Here is a 14,122-nt window from a genome sequence, read left to right on the forward strand (position 1 = left end):
AGCTTCATCCTTGATGTTGAAACAGACCAAGAGACAAAGAGACCATGGAGTCTGGAAGTACTATGAAGTGAACAGTATTAATGGAAAAATAGTGGTTTGTTTGGTTTTTTAATTCCTTGCTACTGCTTAAAACTCCAAGAACTGGGAGCAGTGTGGGGTTTTTCAAGAAAAAAAAAAGAATGTGGTTGCACCAAGAAAGTACTTACAGTAGACAACTCAGTCGCACTGCAAAATGAAGTGGCATACCCAAAAGCTGCTGGACTGTTTTTCTTTCAGAAAACATACACGAATACTAGACAGAGAGATTGCTATAGACCAGGGGTGTCCAATGCCGGTCCTCGAGGGCCGCAATCCAGTCGGGTTTTCAGGATTTCCCCAATGAATATGCATGAGATCTATTAGCATACAATGAAAGCAGTGCATGCAAATAGACCTCATGTATATTCACTGGGGAAATCCTGAAAATCCGACTGGACTGCGGCCCTCGAGGACCGACATTGGACACCCCTGCTATAGACAGAGATATAGATAGATATTTTAATGTTGAAAAACACTAGATTCTTATCGTAGATTTGCAGTGTATCAAAAGTTAAATGTTCATATGTTGTAATTGATGCAAGGCCTGCCCAACCACTTTGCGACCTTGGCATCTGCGGGGGTGGTGCAAGTTGGGGGGAAAGTACAATCATGGCAATCAATATTTCTATGTTTAATATCTCCCTATATTTCCCCCCACCCAAGGTGTTCAGTGGCTTCCTTTCCTTTCTTTAGCATCTCTGCAGCGGCACCGGCAGGTCAGTTAGCTTGCCAACATAATATTGGTCATGCCTGGGGCATTGGAACCTTAAGCATTGCTCATGAACAAGGCCCAATGGGTTATGCCCCTCTGAAGTTTCTGTTTAAAAAAGAGTGGAACCCTGTAGTCCATGAGCATGCCAGAAACTCAAGACCCCATGCTCAGCAAGGTGAATGTTTGGTTTGTTGTTTTTCAGAAAGTTGATTTATATGTCAATGCCACCGCAGAGGTGGTAAGTAGAGAATGACACGGGGACAAATTTTTCCCCATCCCCGTGGGAGCTCATTTTCCAGTCCTGTCCCCGTTGAGTTCTTTATCTCATGCATATTCATTCTGGGTATCTTGAACTGGCTGTTTGTCCTGAGGACTGGATTGAAACCCCCTGGTTTAGAGTGTCAGATACCCATGAGCTGGCCCTAGATTGATATTGTGGACACTATCTCAAATAAAAATTATTAGTGGGAGAAAAGAACTAGACTGTTGCAAATGGAATAATAAGTATGCGTTGCCTTTAATATTAAAACAAAGCAATTACTTGTCTGAAATGATATTTTTTGTGTGGAACAATATGCTTTTTGACATTTAAGAATAACCATTTTCACATATGGATTTGATATTAAATGTTATTAAAACAAATCAGTAGGCCTAGACTGTACTTTAGTGAAACTATTTATAGAATTTTTATTTATTTCTATCCAAACAATATAAGGTGCTTGCATTCATCTTTTTCAAAAGGAAAGGGAACTTTTTAGATTTGTTTTTCTAATTCTTAGAGTCATTAAACAGAGAGGTTTAATAATTTTGAACTCGATTCACCAATGTTTTGGCAAAAAGATTGTTTTTCCTGTGGTAGAACAAGCAGACTTCAAGGACCTACTCAAACTGTGATGTCAGTTCAGAGGGTGAGCATGTAACCAAAACTGGATTCCCACATTTCAGTTTATAATATATCCTTTTTCATTTTTTAACTATCAATAAAGGGTTGTGCATATAAAAGGTTTTTTTAATAGAACCTTATCATTCCAGGCAGGCTTATGGAATAAAAGTTTTAGTAGTTTGATTTTAAATTCTTCTTTTATCAGACTTTTAGAAGATCGTTAAAAACATATCCATTTGATAAATATGTATAACTTAGATAAAATTCTTACCCCCTCTTCTCCGAAACCGCGCTAGTGATTTTTAGCGCAGAGACCCACGCTGAATGGCCTGCGCTGCTCCCAACGCTCATTGAGTTCCTATGAGCATCAGGAACAGCGCAGGCCATTCAGCGTGGCTCTCTGCTCTAGAATACTGCTAGCACAGTTTCGTAGAAGAGGGAATTAATGTTGTATCTTCTAAATTACATAGAAGGTTTCGAGTTTGTGTTGTAAATTCATTGTGCTGTACGGTTTTACTTCTTATTGTAAACCGCATTGAACCGTGAGGTATTGCGGTATAAAAATAAAATTATTATTATAATATCTACAGGACTTTGTACAAAGGAGGAAACAAATCCTACTATTAAATATTTTAAGTTATGTGCTTGAAGATCAATAGTATATGGTCATTCTCTAAATGAGAAAGCAAAGAGCCAACACATGTTACAGAATGCTAGTACAGTAAAACCTTGGATTGCAAGTAACTTGATTTGCAAGTGTTTTGCAAGACAAGCAAAGCATTTTATTAAATTTTAACTTGATATACAAGCATTGTCTTGCAATAGAAGTACATACATCGCATCATCACAACTGAGCCGATGGCTCTTCTCTCTCTGATGCTGCGGGAGTGTAGTGACTTCTAAACGAGCGAGGTCTTGCAATATGAGTACATACAGTATTTTGTATTAAAGTTTTTGGGTTGTGGAATGAATTGTCTGAGTTTCCATTATTTCATATGGGGAAATTTGCTTTGTTTTGGATTACCAGCATGGTTTTGGAATGAATTATGCTCGCAAACCATGGTTTTACTGTATTTATATGCACAACTTCCTACATATAGGCAAGGACATTTAAACCAGCCATTGAGATAGTGTAAGTGTTGCACCTAAAGTTAGGCGCATAAATGCAGACTTACACTAGTATTCTAGAATGACAATTGTGCGCATAATTATCAATATAAAATTTGCACTTAGCAAGCATCATCCCAGCCCTTAACTGTAGGCAATATGTAGAAAATTACCCTCTTTGTGACTGCTACTACAAAGGACATGCCCCTAGTACAGACATGGGCGACTCCGGTCCTCAAGGGACGGAATCCAATTGGGTTTTCAGGATTTCCCCAATGAATATGCATGAGATCTATTTGATTACACTGCTTTCAATGAATATTCATTGGGGAAATCCTGAAAACCCGACTGGATTCCGGCCCTCAAGGACCGGAGTTGCCCACCCTCTGCCCTAGTACAATAGGCTATGGGTGCATAGAGATTTTGTCCATGTCCAGTTGAACCAAAGCAATTCAAAGTCTCAATAAGCTGATCCAGAGTGTACAGAGCAAGAGCTGGAAATCCAGGGCTTAAGCAAGCTACAGAGCAAAGCTGGTGATCAGGAGTTAAAGAATTTGGATCAGGCTTCCTATTGACCTCAACTGCGAGCAGTAAAAGAATGAAAGTTAACTCATTTGGAGAAAATGTTTTCTAGCACAGATCTTAGAGTACATCTAAACTAAATCGCATTTAACATTTCATTTTTGTTATATTGCCTATAATATGAAGCAACTAAGAGTTTTACAATAGCTAGTAAAGGAGGAAAGGAAAAGCACAAGATGGCCTCGGTTAAAGTGTATTACAAAATATTAATTTAAAAGAGCTAAACAGTAAAAGTAAACTAAGGCATAAAAAGGGAAGGAAGAAGTAAGAGCAACAAGACAAAATGAATGAGTGTGAAATTGCAGATCTTGTGGTAGACTAGCCTGGCTTGCTAGGAGTAATTAGCACACAAAACACCTTTCACCGACCCAAAAACCCTTTGCTTTATTGTTTGCCTTACAGCAATCAAAGAATATAGCTGTAGCTTAGCTCAACCAGCTGCTAAGGGTATCCGTCTTTTTTCCCAAGGCCTGCCTCCACCTATATCTAGGGAAAACATGAGAGTTCCTCTTTTTCCCTCAGGGACCTCTCTAGAATAAGCCTAGCCTGGGTAGAAATACTTCTCTCCTGCGAGTCCCGCCCCTGTGACTCAACACTGAGATCCAAAGCCCAGTGCATGCTGTGACCTGTAGTTCTACATTTGATCAGCACCTCCTGCTGCCTGGGGAGGGAATATTTGCATGGGGGAGGGAAAATCCCTTAATCTGCCACATGCCCTCCCCCTCAGCCCATCCCTAATGGGGTGAGTGCCTGCTTTTACCAGGGGCCTCTTTCCCAAGGGTGGAGGGCAAGACATTTCCAGGGCACTTAGTACCTTATCCACTGTTCTGAATTGCCAAGACCACTCTAGGGCCACAACCTCAACTGTTACTTTCCATGATTCACGCAAGCAATACCATTGTGACTCCGACTGAGTCCATAATAGTTATGGGGATACCAGCTATCAATCTCTGGGTTCTCTCCCCTGTTGGAGAGTCCCAGATCAATGTGCTCTTTGGGTTTTGATGCATTTGACGATTTGACACTTTAGCTCTTAGATCCATAGACTTGAGTTTTGGTTTAAGAGTATGGTTATCTTTTGTAACCAAATCAGAGTCCATTCCTCCCATTACAACAGCTTGGAAACCCTAGCAGCAATAGTTTTTTGGTTTGGGCTTTTTTATTTGTGTTTTGGGTGTGCTTTTCATCTCAAGTTACCTTTACTGGTTCTAGTTCCACCTCATTTATTTTTTTTCTTGAGCATTGCAATGCTCTAATGGAGCAAAGGAATTCTTCTGTGTCACATGTCACAGTTTACCTAAACCTACTGTGACCCATTTATTCCTGTTTTTGTTTTATTCTTTGAGGTAGTGGAGGTACATTGGTATGATTCTGTGGAGTGATGGAAGCTGCTTTATTTGCGTCCATTTTCTGCTTAAGTTTATAGAGCTCTTCTTTAATACTAGCAAGCTGAAGACAGATGGGGCAAGCCTTAAACCTCTAAATGGTGTTCCTTGGAGCACCACAATGATTACACTGAATAAAAGTCATCTTGATTTGTTGGAATGGGAATTGACTGAGTATCCTTATTGGTTTTTCTATAACTGAGTATCAAGCCCAGGGGTGGGTAGAGTGTGGGGTAGGACTAGAAGTATTATTTTTTTTCCTGTGAGAAGGATAAACTCTCTTTCTATGGTGCAGAAAAACAGGATTTTCAAAATGTAAAGCACCCTTTTGTCACAGAGCAGAGTACACAGGATCTAAAAATAGAGTTATACAATTCTCTAATATTTACCCTATGAGAAGAAAGCCAAAAGAAAATATGGCTTAAAGTCATATGAGAGCAGAGAACCAAACTTCCCAAGACAGTTAAAGAACAGAGGGTTTGTTTGGCTTGCAGGTTTTTTTTAACTTAGCAAGAAGCAGAATAGAAAAGAGAAGAGGTGAAGTCATCCACAGAACCCAGTACAGAAACTATCAAATGCACTGTCACTTTAAATTTTTCAAGGCAGTTACCCATACCGCGTGTGAACTAGTGCTTTCCTGCCTGATTTCAGTTTGCCATACAATAGAAGTAAGTTAAAGTGGCATCTGTACCTAAGACTTTTAATGTGAATTTCACTATAGTACTTCTTAGAAGAGCCCCTCTGCTACGTTAAGCTGTCTGAATAGTTTGCTAAGAATGCTTAGACAAAAATTTGCTTATGTGGATGTATTTATATTCAAAAATTGTGAAGATAGACTTACTAAGGACCAAAATGCACATGTGCATTCGTGTGACATCATTGCATTGATGTCTGCGCCTGTGCAAAGGCTTCCAAATGCGGCCTTCAAGTTCAGGGAGGTTTGTAGGGGACAAGATTACACTACTACTACTTGACTTTCCCTCTATATGTCTCCAAAATGCTTTTTAGCCCATGCACTGCTATGCTCCCTATTTTACCCAAGTCCCCCCCCCCCTCTAAACTATGTATGCCCTTTGTCCCACCTTGTTTCCCTTTGCACATGATCATATGTTAACCTCACCTTGTACTTAGATCCACTGCTTATGGAATCTGCACATTTCTCCTTGATGATAATTTGATAGGCTTTAATATTGTACCTAGGTTCCCCGTTTTCTGTAACCCCACTGGTTCTTCTGTCATCCTGCTCTCTAAAACTATGTTTGGTCTACTATTACCCACCCTGAGCTTTGTGGGAGGGCGGGAAATAATTGAAAAAAATATTTGTGCCAATATGGATAAGCAGCATAGGATAACTGTCTTTAGGCTTGATGAGTCTCACTAAACATTTCATTCCACCTCTCTTGACATCATGTCCAGTCTGCACTGCAGATGAGCGCCTCTGTACCTCTTAGAAGGGAATCACCAACCACCACTAACTTTTGTTTCTTATTGGCTACTGCTCCAGCAGCTTGTATACTGATTGTGCTCACCAGTGATTGTTGTTAATTTGCATTTGTATCAATTGTGTTATAAACTTAAATAAAAAGTTTGAACTGTATAAAATATGCATGTACTGTATAAAATATGCATGTACATCACCATTCTACCTCTGCTCCACCCAAACTATGCTTCCGAGAATGTCTAGACAGGTTCCTGCTGAACCAGAATCTACTCAGGTAAGGCAGGGCACTGGTCTTTGACCTAAGGGTCGCCGTGTGAGCGGACTGCTGGGCACGATGGACCACTGGTCTGACCCAGCAGCGGCAATTCTTATGTTCTTACAAGCAATCTTTAGACACATACCATATATTGCATGTATTATTATTTTTATAAAAAGCCTTTTCCATACATATGAACTGGCTTTATATAATATAACATAACATAACATTGTGCTTATTGACCGCATAACCAGAAGTTCAACGCAATTTACAAAAAGTTATAAAAGTAAACATGTTACATGAAATAAGATGATTCGTTAAACAGTCAAATATTTAGAAAAAAGAAAGGTCTTCAATTGTTTTCTAAAATGGCCATAGGAATGGTAGTAAGCAACAATATTCGAAATTCGTTGTCATGAAGAGCTGCCTGAGATGCCAAAGTATGATTTAGAAATTTCTTACTCCTGCAACCCTGGACAGATGGAAAATTAAACAAAGGATGAGTTCTTCTACTATGTCTGTAAGATGCTACAGAAAATCTATTGACAAAGTAAGAAGGAGCCTTGTAACAGAAACAGCCTAGTTTAAACAATACCTGGGCCTCCATTGGCAGCCAATGCAATTCACAATAAAAGGGTGTAACGTGATCAAATTTCTTCAGGCCATAAATCATTCTGACCACTGTATTCTGTATTATTGTAAGTTTTGCTAATTCTTTCTTGGTGACTGTCGGATGATATTACAATAATCCAGAAGACTGACGATTGAACCAGTAATCTAAAAGCAATAAATTCAAAATAAGATCTAATTGCTTGCAATTTCCATAACGTGAAGTGGCATTTATGCACTACAGCATCTATCTGAGCATGCATTGTAAGATGCTGGTCTAAAATAACTCCCCAAATTTTAATCGTTGGATGAATTATATGCTGAGTTGAATTTATACTAATAGAAGGTTCAGAAGAAATATTACTTGCAGTCGCCACGAAAAACTTTGTTTTGCCAGAGTTTAGTTTGAGTTTAAATTTTTGCATCCAGGAATCCATCTGTTTCATTACGATTTCAACTTTAGTGGTAATCTGGGATAGGGCTGAAGTAAAAGGTATGACAATAGTAATGTCAGCGTAACTAAACAGTTCTACATCCAGGTTGCTCAAACATGAGCCCAATGATGAAAGTTAAACATTGAATAGTGTAGGTGAAAGTGGAGAACCCTGAGGAACCTCACATGGGTTATTCCAGTTTGAAGAAAGGTAGGTCCTAAACCTAACTTGTTATAATCTGGACTCCAGAAAACCTTTGAACCAAGAGTTAACATTTCCTTACAAATAACATTTCCAAACAAATAAATAAATGATGATCTACTAAATTAATAAATGATGATCTATTAAATCAAAGGCTACTAAGATCGAATTGAAGCACTTGTGTGCTTTTGCCTTTACTTATAAGGCTTATTAAATAATCTAATAATGCAGCTATCACCATTTCGGTGCTTAAGTAGGATCTAAATCCTGATTGTGAATCATGGAGTAGAGTGTTGCTCAAGATGTTTAGTCAATTGGATATAAACCAGACCTTCCATTATTTTAACAAAAAAGGGAATAGATGCTATTGGTCTGTAATTGGTAAGCAGAGAAATAGATTCCTTAATATTTTTAATTATTGTGGTAATTATATTACCAGCATCTGAAGGAAATTTCCCTATATCCAGGGAGTCGGTAATCCTTTCAAGTAACTTCAATTTAAAATTTGAGGGAGCAGCAACCATCAAATCTGGAGGGCAGGAATCAAGCCAGCAGTATGACTGAGCATATTTATGGAATAATTTGGAAAAATCGTGCCATTCTGGTTTATCTAAAGTAGACCAACATAGGTCAGCATAAACCTCTTCTTCATCATTAAGATTAAGGTTTAAGTCCACATTCAAGTGTCTAAATGAAAATGAAGCTCTCAAAGATAATACCTTGGAACTAAAAAAATTGGCTAAATCATCTGCGGATGGGAGAGGTGACCAAGATGATTGCTTCTTTTGTGTTACATCGAATGTATTATTGACTAATTGAAATAGTTTTTTAACATTACAAGTAGTAGCAACAACTTTAGCTGAATAAGTTTTTTTCGTTTGTCCCTTAACATAAGTTTATAATTTTTAAATTCTAGTCTCCATTGTACTTTATCCTCAGCTAGTTTAGATTTTATCCATTTTTTCTTGAGGCGTCTTACGGAACGCTTCATTTCCAATAGTTGAATATCATACCACTTTTTAGCATCATCTGAATGTCTTTTTATGGAGTGCTTAGGGGCAATTTCATCTAAGATGGTGTTGCAGTTTCAAGTTTATTATAATATTTGATATACCGTAATCGCAGTATCCAAATCCAATGCAATTTACAAAATTAAAAGTAGGTAAAATTTTAAAAAATAATTATCAACAAACAGGGCATAGAGGACAATTATGACGTAAAAATACTTAGATGGAAATTCAGAAGTATTGTTTTCTAAGAATGAATCTGCACTTTTCCAAAATTCGATGGGGTCAGGAGATTTTCTAATTAAAATTTTTTGTTTTTGTTGTGTCAAGATTGGGTTTGATTGCACAGGCCAATCTAGAAGAAAGTAGTATATGTAGTGGTCGGACCAAGGGGTCTGTGACCAACGTCCTCCTCGTAATTCAATTTTAGGTGAGTAATCAGTTTTAGTAGTTATGGAAACCATGTCAAGTTGGTGACCATCTTTATGAGTTTGAGAGATTTGTGAAATATGAAAGCCTAAGGTAGCTAAAAAAATATTTAAGGTAGCTAAAAAAATATTTAAATCATTCACATCTGGATTAGAATCTATTTCCAGATGGAGATTAATATCACCTAACATGGAGACACCTATTTTAATTATCCCTTGTGTGCTGAAATAATTCCTTGATCATTCTTACTTTCACATACAATATCTGCTTATAGAGTACAGATGGCACTATTACTCTGATTTATTATTTTCTGTCATAAGCATAAATAACTCTCCCTTGTAGATTATCTTCAATATACAAAAGTGACTTTTCTGTCCTTATCATTTCTATGCTAGTGCTTTTAATAAATCCACTGACATATTGCTTTCTTTCAACAAAGTCAGAATAACGTGTTCTTTATCAGTTATTTTCCTGTTGCATTCATTTCAGTTTTACATTCTTCAATAAGATTCATTGTCAGGAAAGATGTTCCTTATTGTTTGCACAACTGGTTTTTAACAGCACCAATTGCTTTCTTATTTATGACACCTGGATCATCACAGCAATAACTTTTCTACAACTGTTCTTTCACTTGACCTAGAATCCTCTTGTTTTCTGAAAATTTTAAGTACTAGAATTCTAGAAACAGCCTCAGAGTTTGCATTCATTCTTCCAACTAGGGATGTGTATTCATTAGCATACCTTAAATTTATTAAATACTGAGGAGGGAAGTTATCAATGTGGGCTACGTTAAGCTATGCTATTTTATTACTAAACTCAATTGTTTGTAACTGGGTCTTGTTGCATAAAATGGGATCTGTATTAAAATAACATGAGTCCGTTGTAAAATAACAAGTCTTAATGATAGCCTAGATTGATAACTACATCCCTAAATTACTACCTGTCTAACAGCAATTAAATAACACACTAAAAACAACAAACTTTGCTTGACCCAAGTAAAACAGAGTTTTTATGGGTGCCTAGAACAAGCGATCACTTTTGAAGCTACAGACTTTCCCTTTAATCACAGATCGGGAACCTTGGAGTCTGTTGAACTCAATACAGCATGGATTCCCCAAATTCAAGCAACTTTCAGGAGCTGCTTCTGTCACCTACAACAAATTTTCTCTGTACATCAAGAAGGCAAGTCTCGTTACAGTGGTTCATGCCATGATTGCATGAAGGATAGATTATGTAATATGTACATTAGTGTGATTACACACCGTTTGCAGGCTGTAAGTAAAGTGGTATGATCACATCATATTATTTCTGTAAAAATATTACTGGCTACCAGTGCAATACAAGGCTAAATTTAAAATTGTCTCTGATCTTAGAAGCTCTTAAAGGAAATAAGCCAGAGTACTCACCACTGTTCCCTCTAAACTGAATGGGAGTCCTCAAATTGCATTGCTACCAGTGGTAGGCAGAGCTTCAATATTGTGCTTTCAATCGTTAGGGGCTGGCAGGTGACCTGGAGTCCTGCAGAACTTGCTTGTCCCTCACTATTGAAAATGTAATGGTGAAACAGTACTCCCCCCCCCTACACACTGGCAGGAGTTTAGGTGGAGGACTCCCACTCAGCTTTTAGAGGGAACAGTGATTCTCAAAGAACAGGCTTTTCATATATACACCTTCAAGTACTTTAACGTCCTATTGCCAAAACATCTCTAACTGCATTCTCTTTAAAGGAAATCACACAATGTGACAGTAGTATAATGGGTACGCTACATGTCAAACTGATTTACAGGTGAGATGCGATAAGGATCAACCAATCAGCATTCACTTTTGGGTTGGACCACATCCACACTTTATCCATACCCTACCCATACCACCACCCCTCGCCTCCCATAGGAATGAATGTAGATAGCTATATCTATGCTCTGCCCACAAAGTAATACCCTCCTATCTACATCACTGGAAATTACCCCTGTCACTTTCTGATGACATCAGTGGAAACAGGGTGCCTTTATGATAATGTCAATGGAAACAGGTTTTATATTATACCAGAAATGTAAGTGACTGCTTCTGGAATCTAATAAAGTTTAAAAAAAAAAAAAAAGTTACTCTGTTAAAAAACAGAAGCTTTAAGACCTAATTTTTTTTTTTAGAGAGAAGTTGACAGTGTTGTGATAAGAAACATGAAAGAAACGTTATTGAAGAGCATTTAATATGGCCCAAAAGCAACAGGGAGCTTTGGGAGCATAAACCCTCTATAGTACTTCAAGCTGCTTAAAAGCATGATAAAACAATCAGCAGAAAAGATGCAACCAGATGGGTTGTAGGCCAAGATGCTTATAATTTACACAGACCTGCTAGGCTCCATTTCATGTCAGATGTAGATGCACAATGGCATGCTGATTTAGTTGATAGATATTGTGACAAGTCCAATGATGCTTCTGACTTGTCACCATTTAAAAGTAACGAGAAAAGTATTTCAAAAGTGAGAAAATCTCACCAGGAGATTTGCCTTGGCTCGCAGACAGGTGAAGCTGCCTATCCAGACCCAGTTTCCACAGAACATGATCCCTGGCAAGATAGCTCATTTAACTCTGAAGAAAAGCTATTGTTAGACAGCACACAAAAACCCTTCAAAGCTTCACTAAGAAAGCAGGCCCAGTTCTCTGTAATTAGGATGGATAGCAATTTGCAGGCTGGCCAAAGGGGGAGCCAGAGAGAGCTATGACCCATTCCAGTTCCAGGACAGGTAGGTTTGGGCAGGACTCTCATAAACAAAAGGCAGAGCCACAGACAGGGCAAGGTCAGAGAGGTGAGAAGGAGCAAGGTGAGCAGAGCAGGCAGAGAAGGAGGACCTGCCATGGACAAACCCCAGTCTGGACAAAAGCCTGACATAGAAATGGTAGAGTTGGATGAACCTGCCCAGCTGTCTCAAACAGAACTCTCAAGCCTAGATGAGGGCATGGAAATGCCAAAGGAGCTGACTCCTGAAGGTGTGCTGTTTGAGGCCATGGAAACCAGTTAATTTGAAGAATGCTATTTTGTGTTTGCTTGGGCCAAAAATCTGCATTAAAATAAGAAATATTTTTAAACTTAAAGAACTGTGATTAGGACAGAAATGTGTTTCATTATTGCTCCAGCCTGAAAGCAGCAGAGTTATTTATTTATTTATAGTTTGTTTTTGAACAATGGGGACACAACTGTCCTAAAACTGCTTGCACAAGTTGGGGAAGAACTATAAGGCTGTGTTTAAAAGGACTGTTTTGAGTGTGAATTTTATGAACCAGAAGTTTTCACCTTTTTGTTGGTTTGCTGGGGAACTGAAGGAAAACTCCGGGTACAAACTAACACACTGCAAATCACACAATGCAACCCTTCTAAAGCACAACTTTAGTGGGAGAAAAAGACTTCAGAGACCCTTGTCAACTACTGCACCAATTCTTGGGAGAGTAAGTAGTTTGAGTCAATCTCTATCATGAATTCAAAAAACTCCAGTAAAGCTCCTGAAGAAGCCTTGTTGTTCTGGTGAAACAGAGGCCCCGTTAAGCAATCTATACTGGCTAAGCAGTGGCGTCTCTGACTACTTACTTGATATAAATGCTTTTGAATTTAAGTTGTTCACTAGGCCGTTTAAAATTTAGTTGATTTCATGATTCAATTTCACTTTAAAAGGGAGTTTTTTGGACTGATGATAAAGATTGATCAAAACTACTTACTCTCCCAAGAATTGGTGCAGTAGTTGACAAGGGTCTCTGAAGTCCTTTTCTCCCACTAACGTTGTGGTTTAGATGGGGTGCATTGTGTGATATGTAGAGACCTGAAGGACCTAACCTGCTGGGTAACAGAACACTTCAAAGGAACTTTATGATATTGCTTTTTGAACCCTTCTTGATTGCAGTTTGTTTTTATTTCTTTTGAAAGATGGTGCTGGTCAAATTTGGACTGCAGATGTGAATAGGGTGTGGCACCTGTTTCACTGAGGAGAGCTATAAAAGTCATTTCAGACCAGTCTACTACTACTGGAATCTCAAGTCACACTGGATTATACTTTTTGTGTGCTGTGGTTTTCTTCTGCTTTATACTGTTTTTTTTGTTCATGACATTTCTTTGCTTTGTGGAACTGCTACTTACCCTTGATGGCTTATGCAATAAAAGGCTTACTTGAAGCAAAGCTGGCTGCCTCTGTGTTCTGGGTTGGTCTGTAGAATTGGTGTGGCCATTATTTAGGGCAGGGGTGTCCAACCTTTTGACTTCCCTGAGCCGCATTGGTCGAAAAAATTTTTTCTGGGGCCGCACAAATGCGCAAACACTGCAGCAAGACAGAGGAGGAAGCCAAGACAGTAAACACCCGGGGGCAGCAGATGAAAACACTGCTTAGCCCTCGACCAGGGCCGCACAAAATACTTCACGGGGCCGCAGGTTGGATATCCCTGATTTAGGGTCAGCATCCATATGATCAAGAAAGTGTTTTATTTTACTTTTGTGATTATGATAAACATACCGAGGGCCTCAAAATAATACCTGGCGGGCCGCATGTGGGCCACGGGCCGCGAGTTTGAGACCACTGCTTTATAACAACAGTTACAAATACATCTTAATGGTTGTAGATATCCTGTCAAAATATGCATGGGTCATGAGTTTAAAAATGAAAACCAGTCATGAACTTGCCAAAGCCTTTGAAACACTGTGAGCTACAGAGGAACAGAGAGATTAAGGCAGCCAGGAATTGACTCATGATGCAGACTGGTTAGGCTGAAACATGTACTTGTCGAGTCATTGAAAGAATAAAGGAGAGTTGTGAAAAAACCTGTTTTCTGTGGACATCTCCACTGTTTGTGTTATTTTATAGCACACAATACCTTTAGTTATCAAGATGTGCTGCAGGCTATAGAACACAACTATAATTATAGTTTTCACAGAATAATGCAGGCTATTACTGTAAATGTGACAACCACAAATTCTGATCCAGGTATCAGAGTGGCTTCACGCGGAGCCTCTACACAT

The sequence above is a fragment of the Geotrypetes seraphini genome, chromosome 2 (genome assembly GCF_902459505.1).
Source record: "Geotrypetes seraphini chromosome 2, aGeoSer1.1, whole genome shotgun sequence".
In the NCBI taxonomy this organism is placed as follows: domain Eukaryota; kingdom Metazoa; phylum Chordata; class Amphibia; order Gymnophiona; family Dermophiidae; genus Geotrypetes; species Geotrypetes seraphini.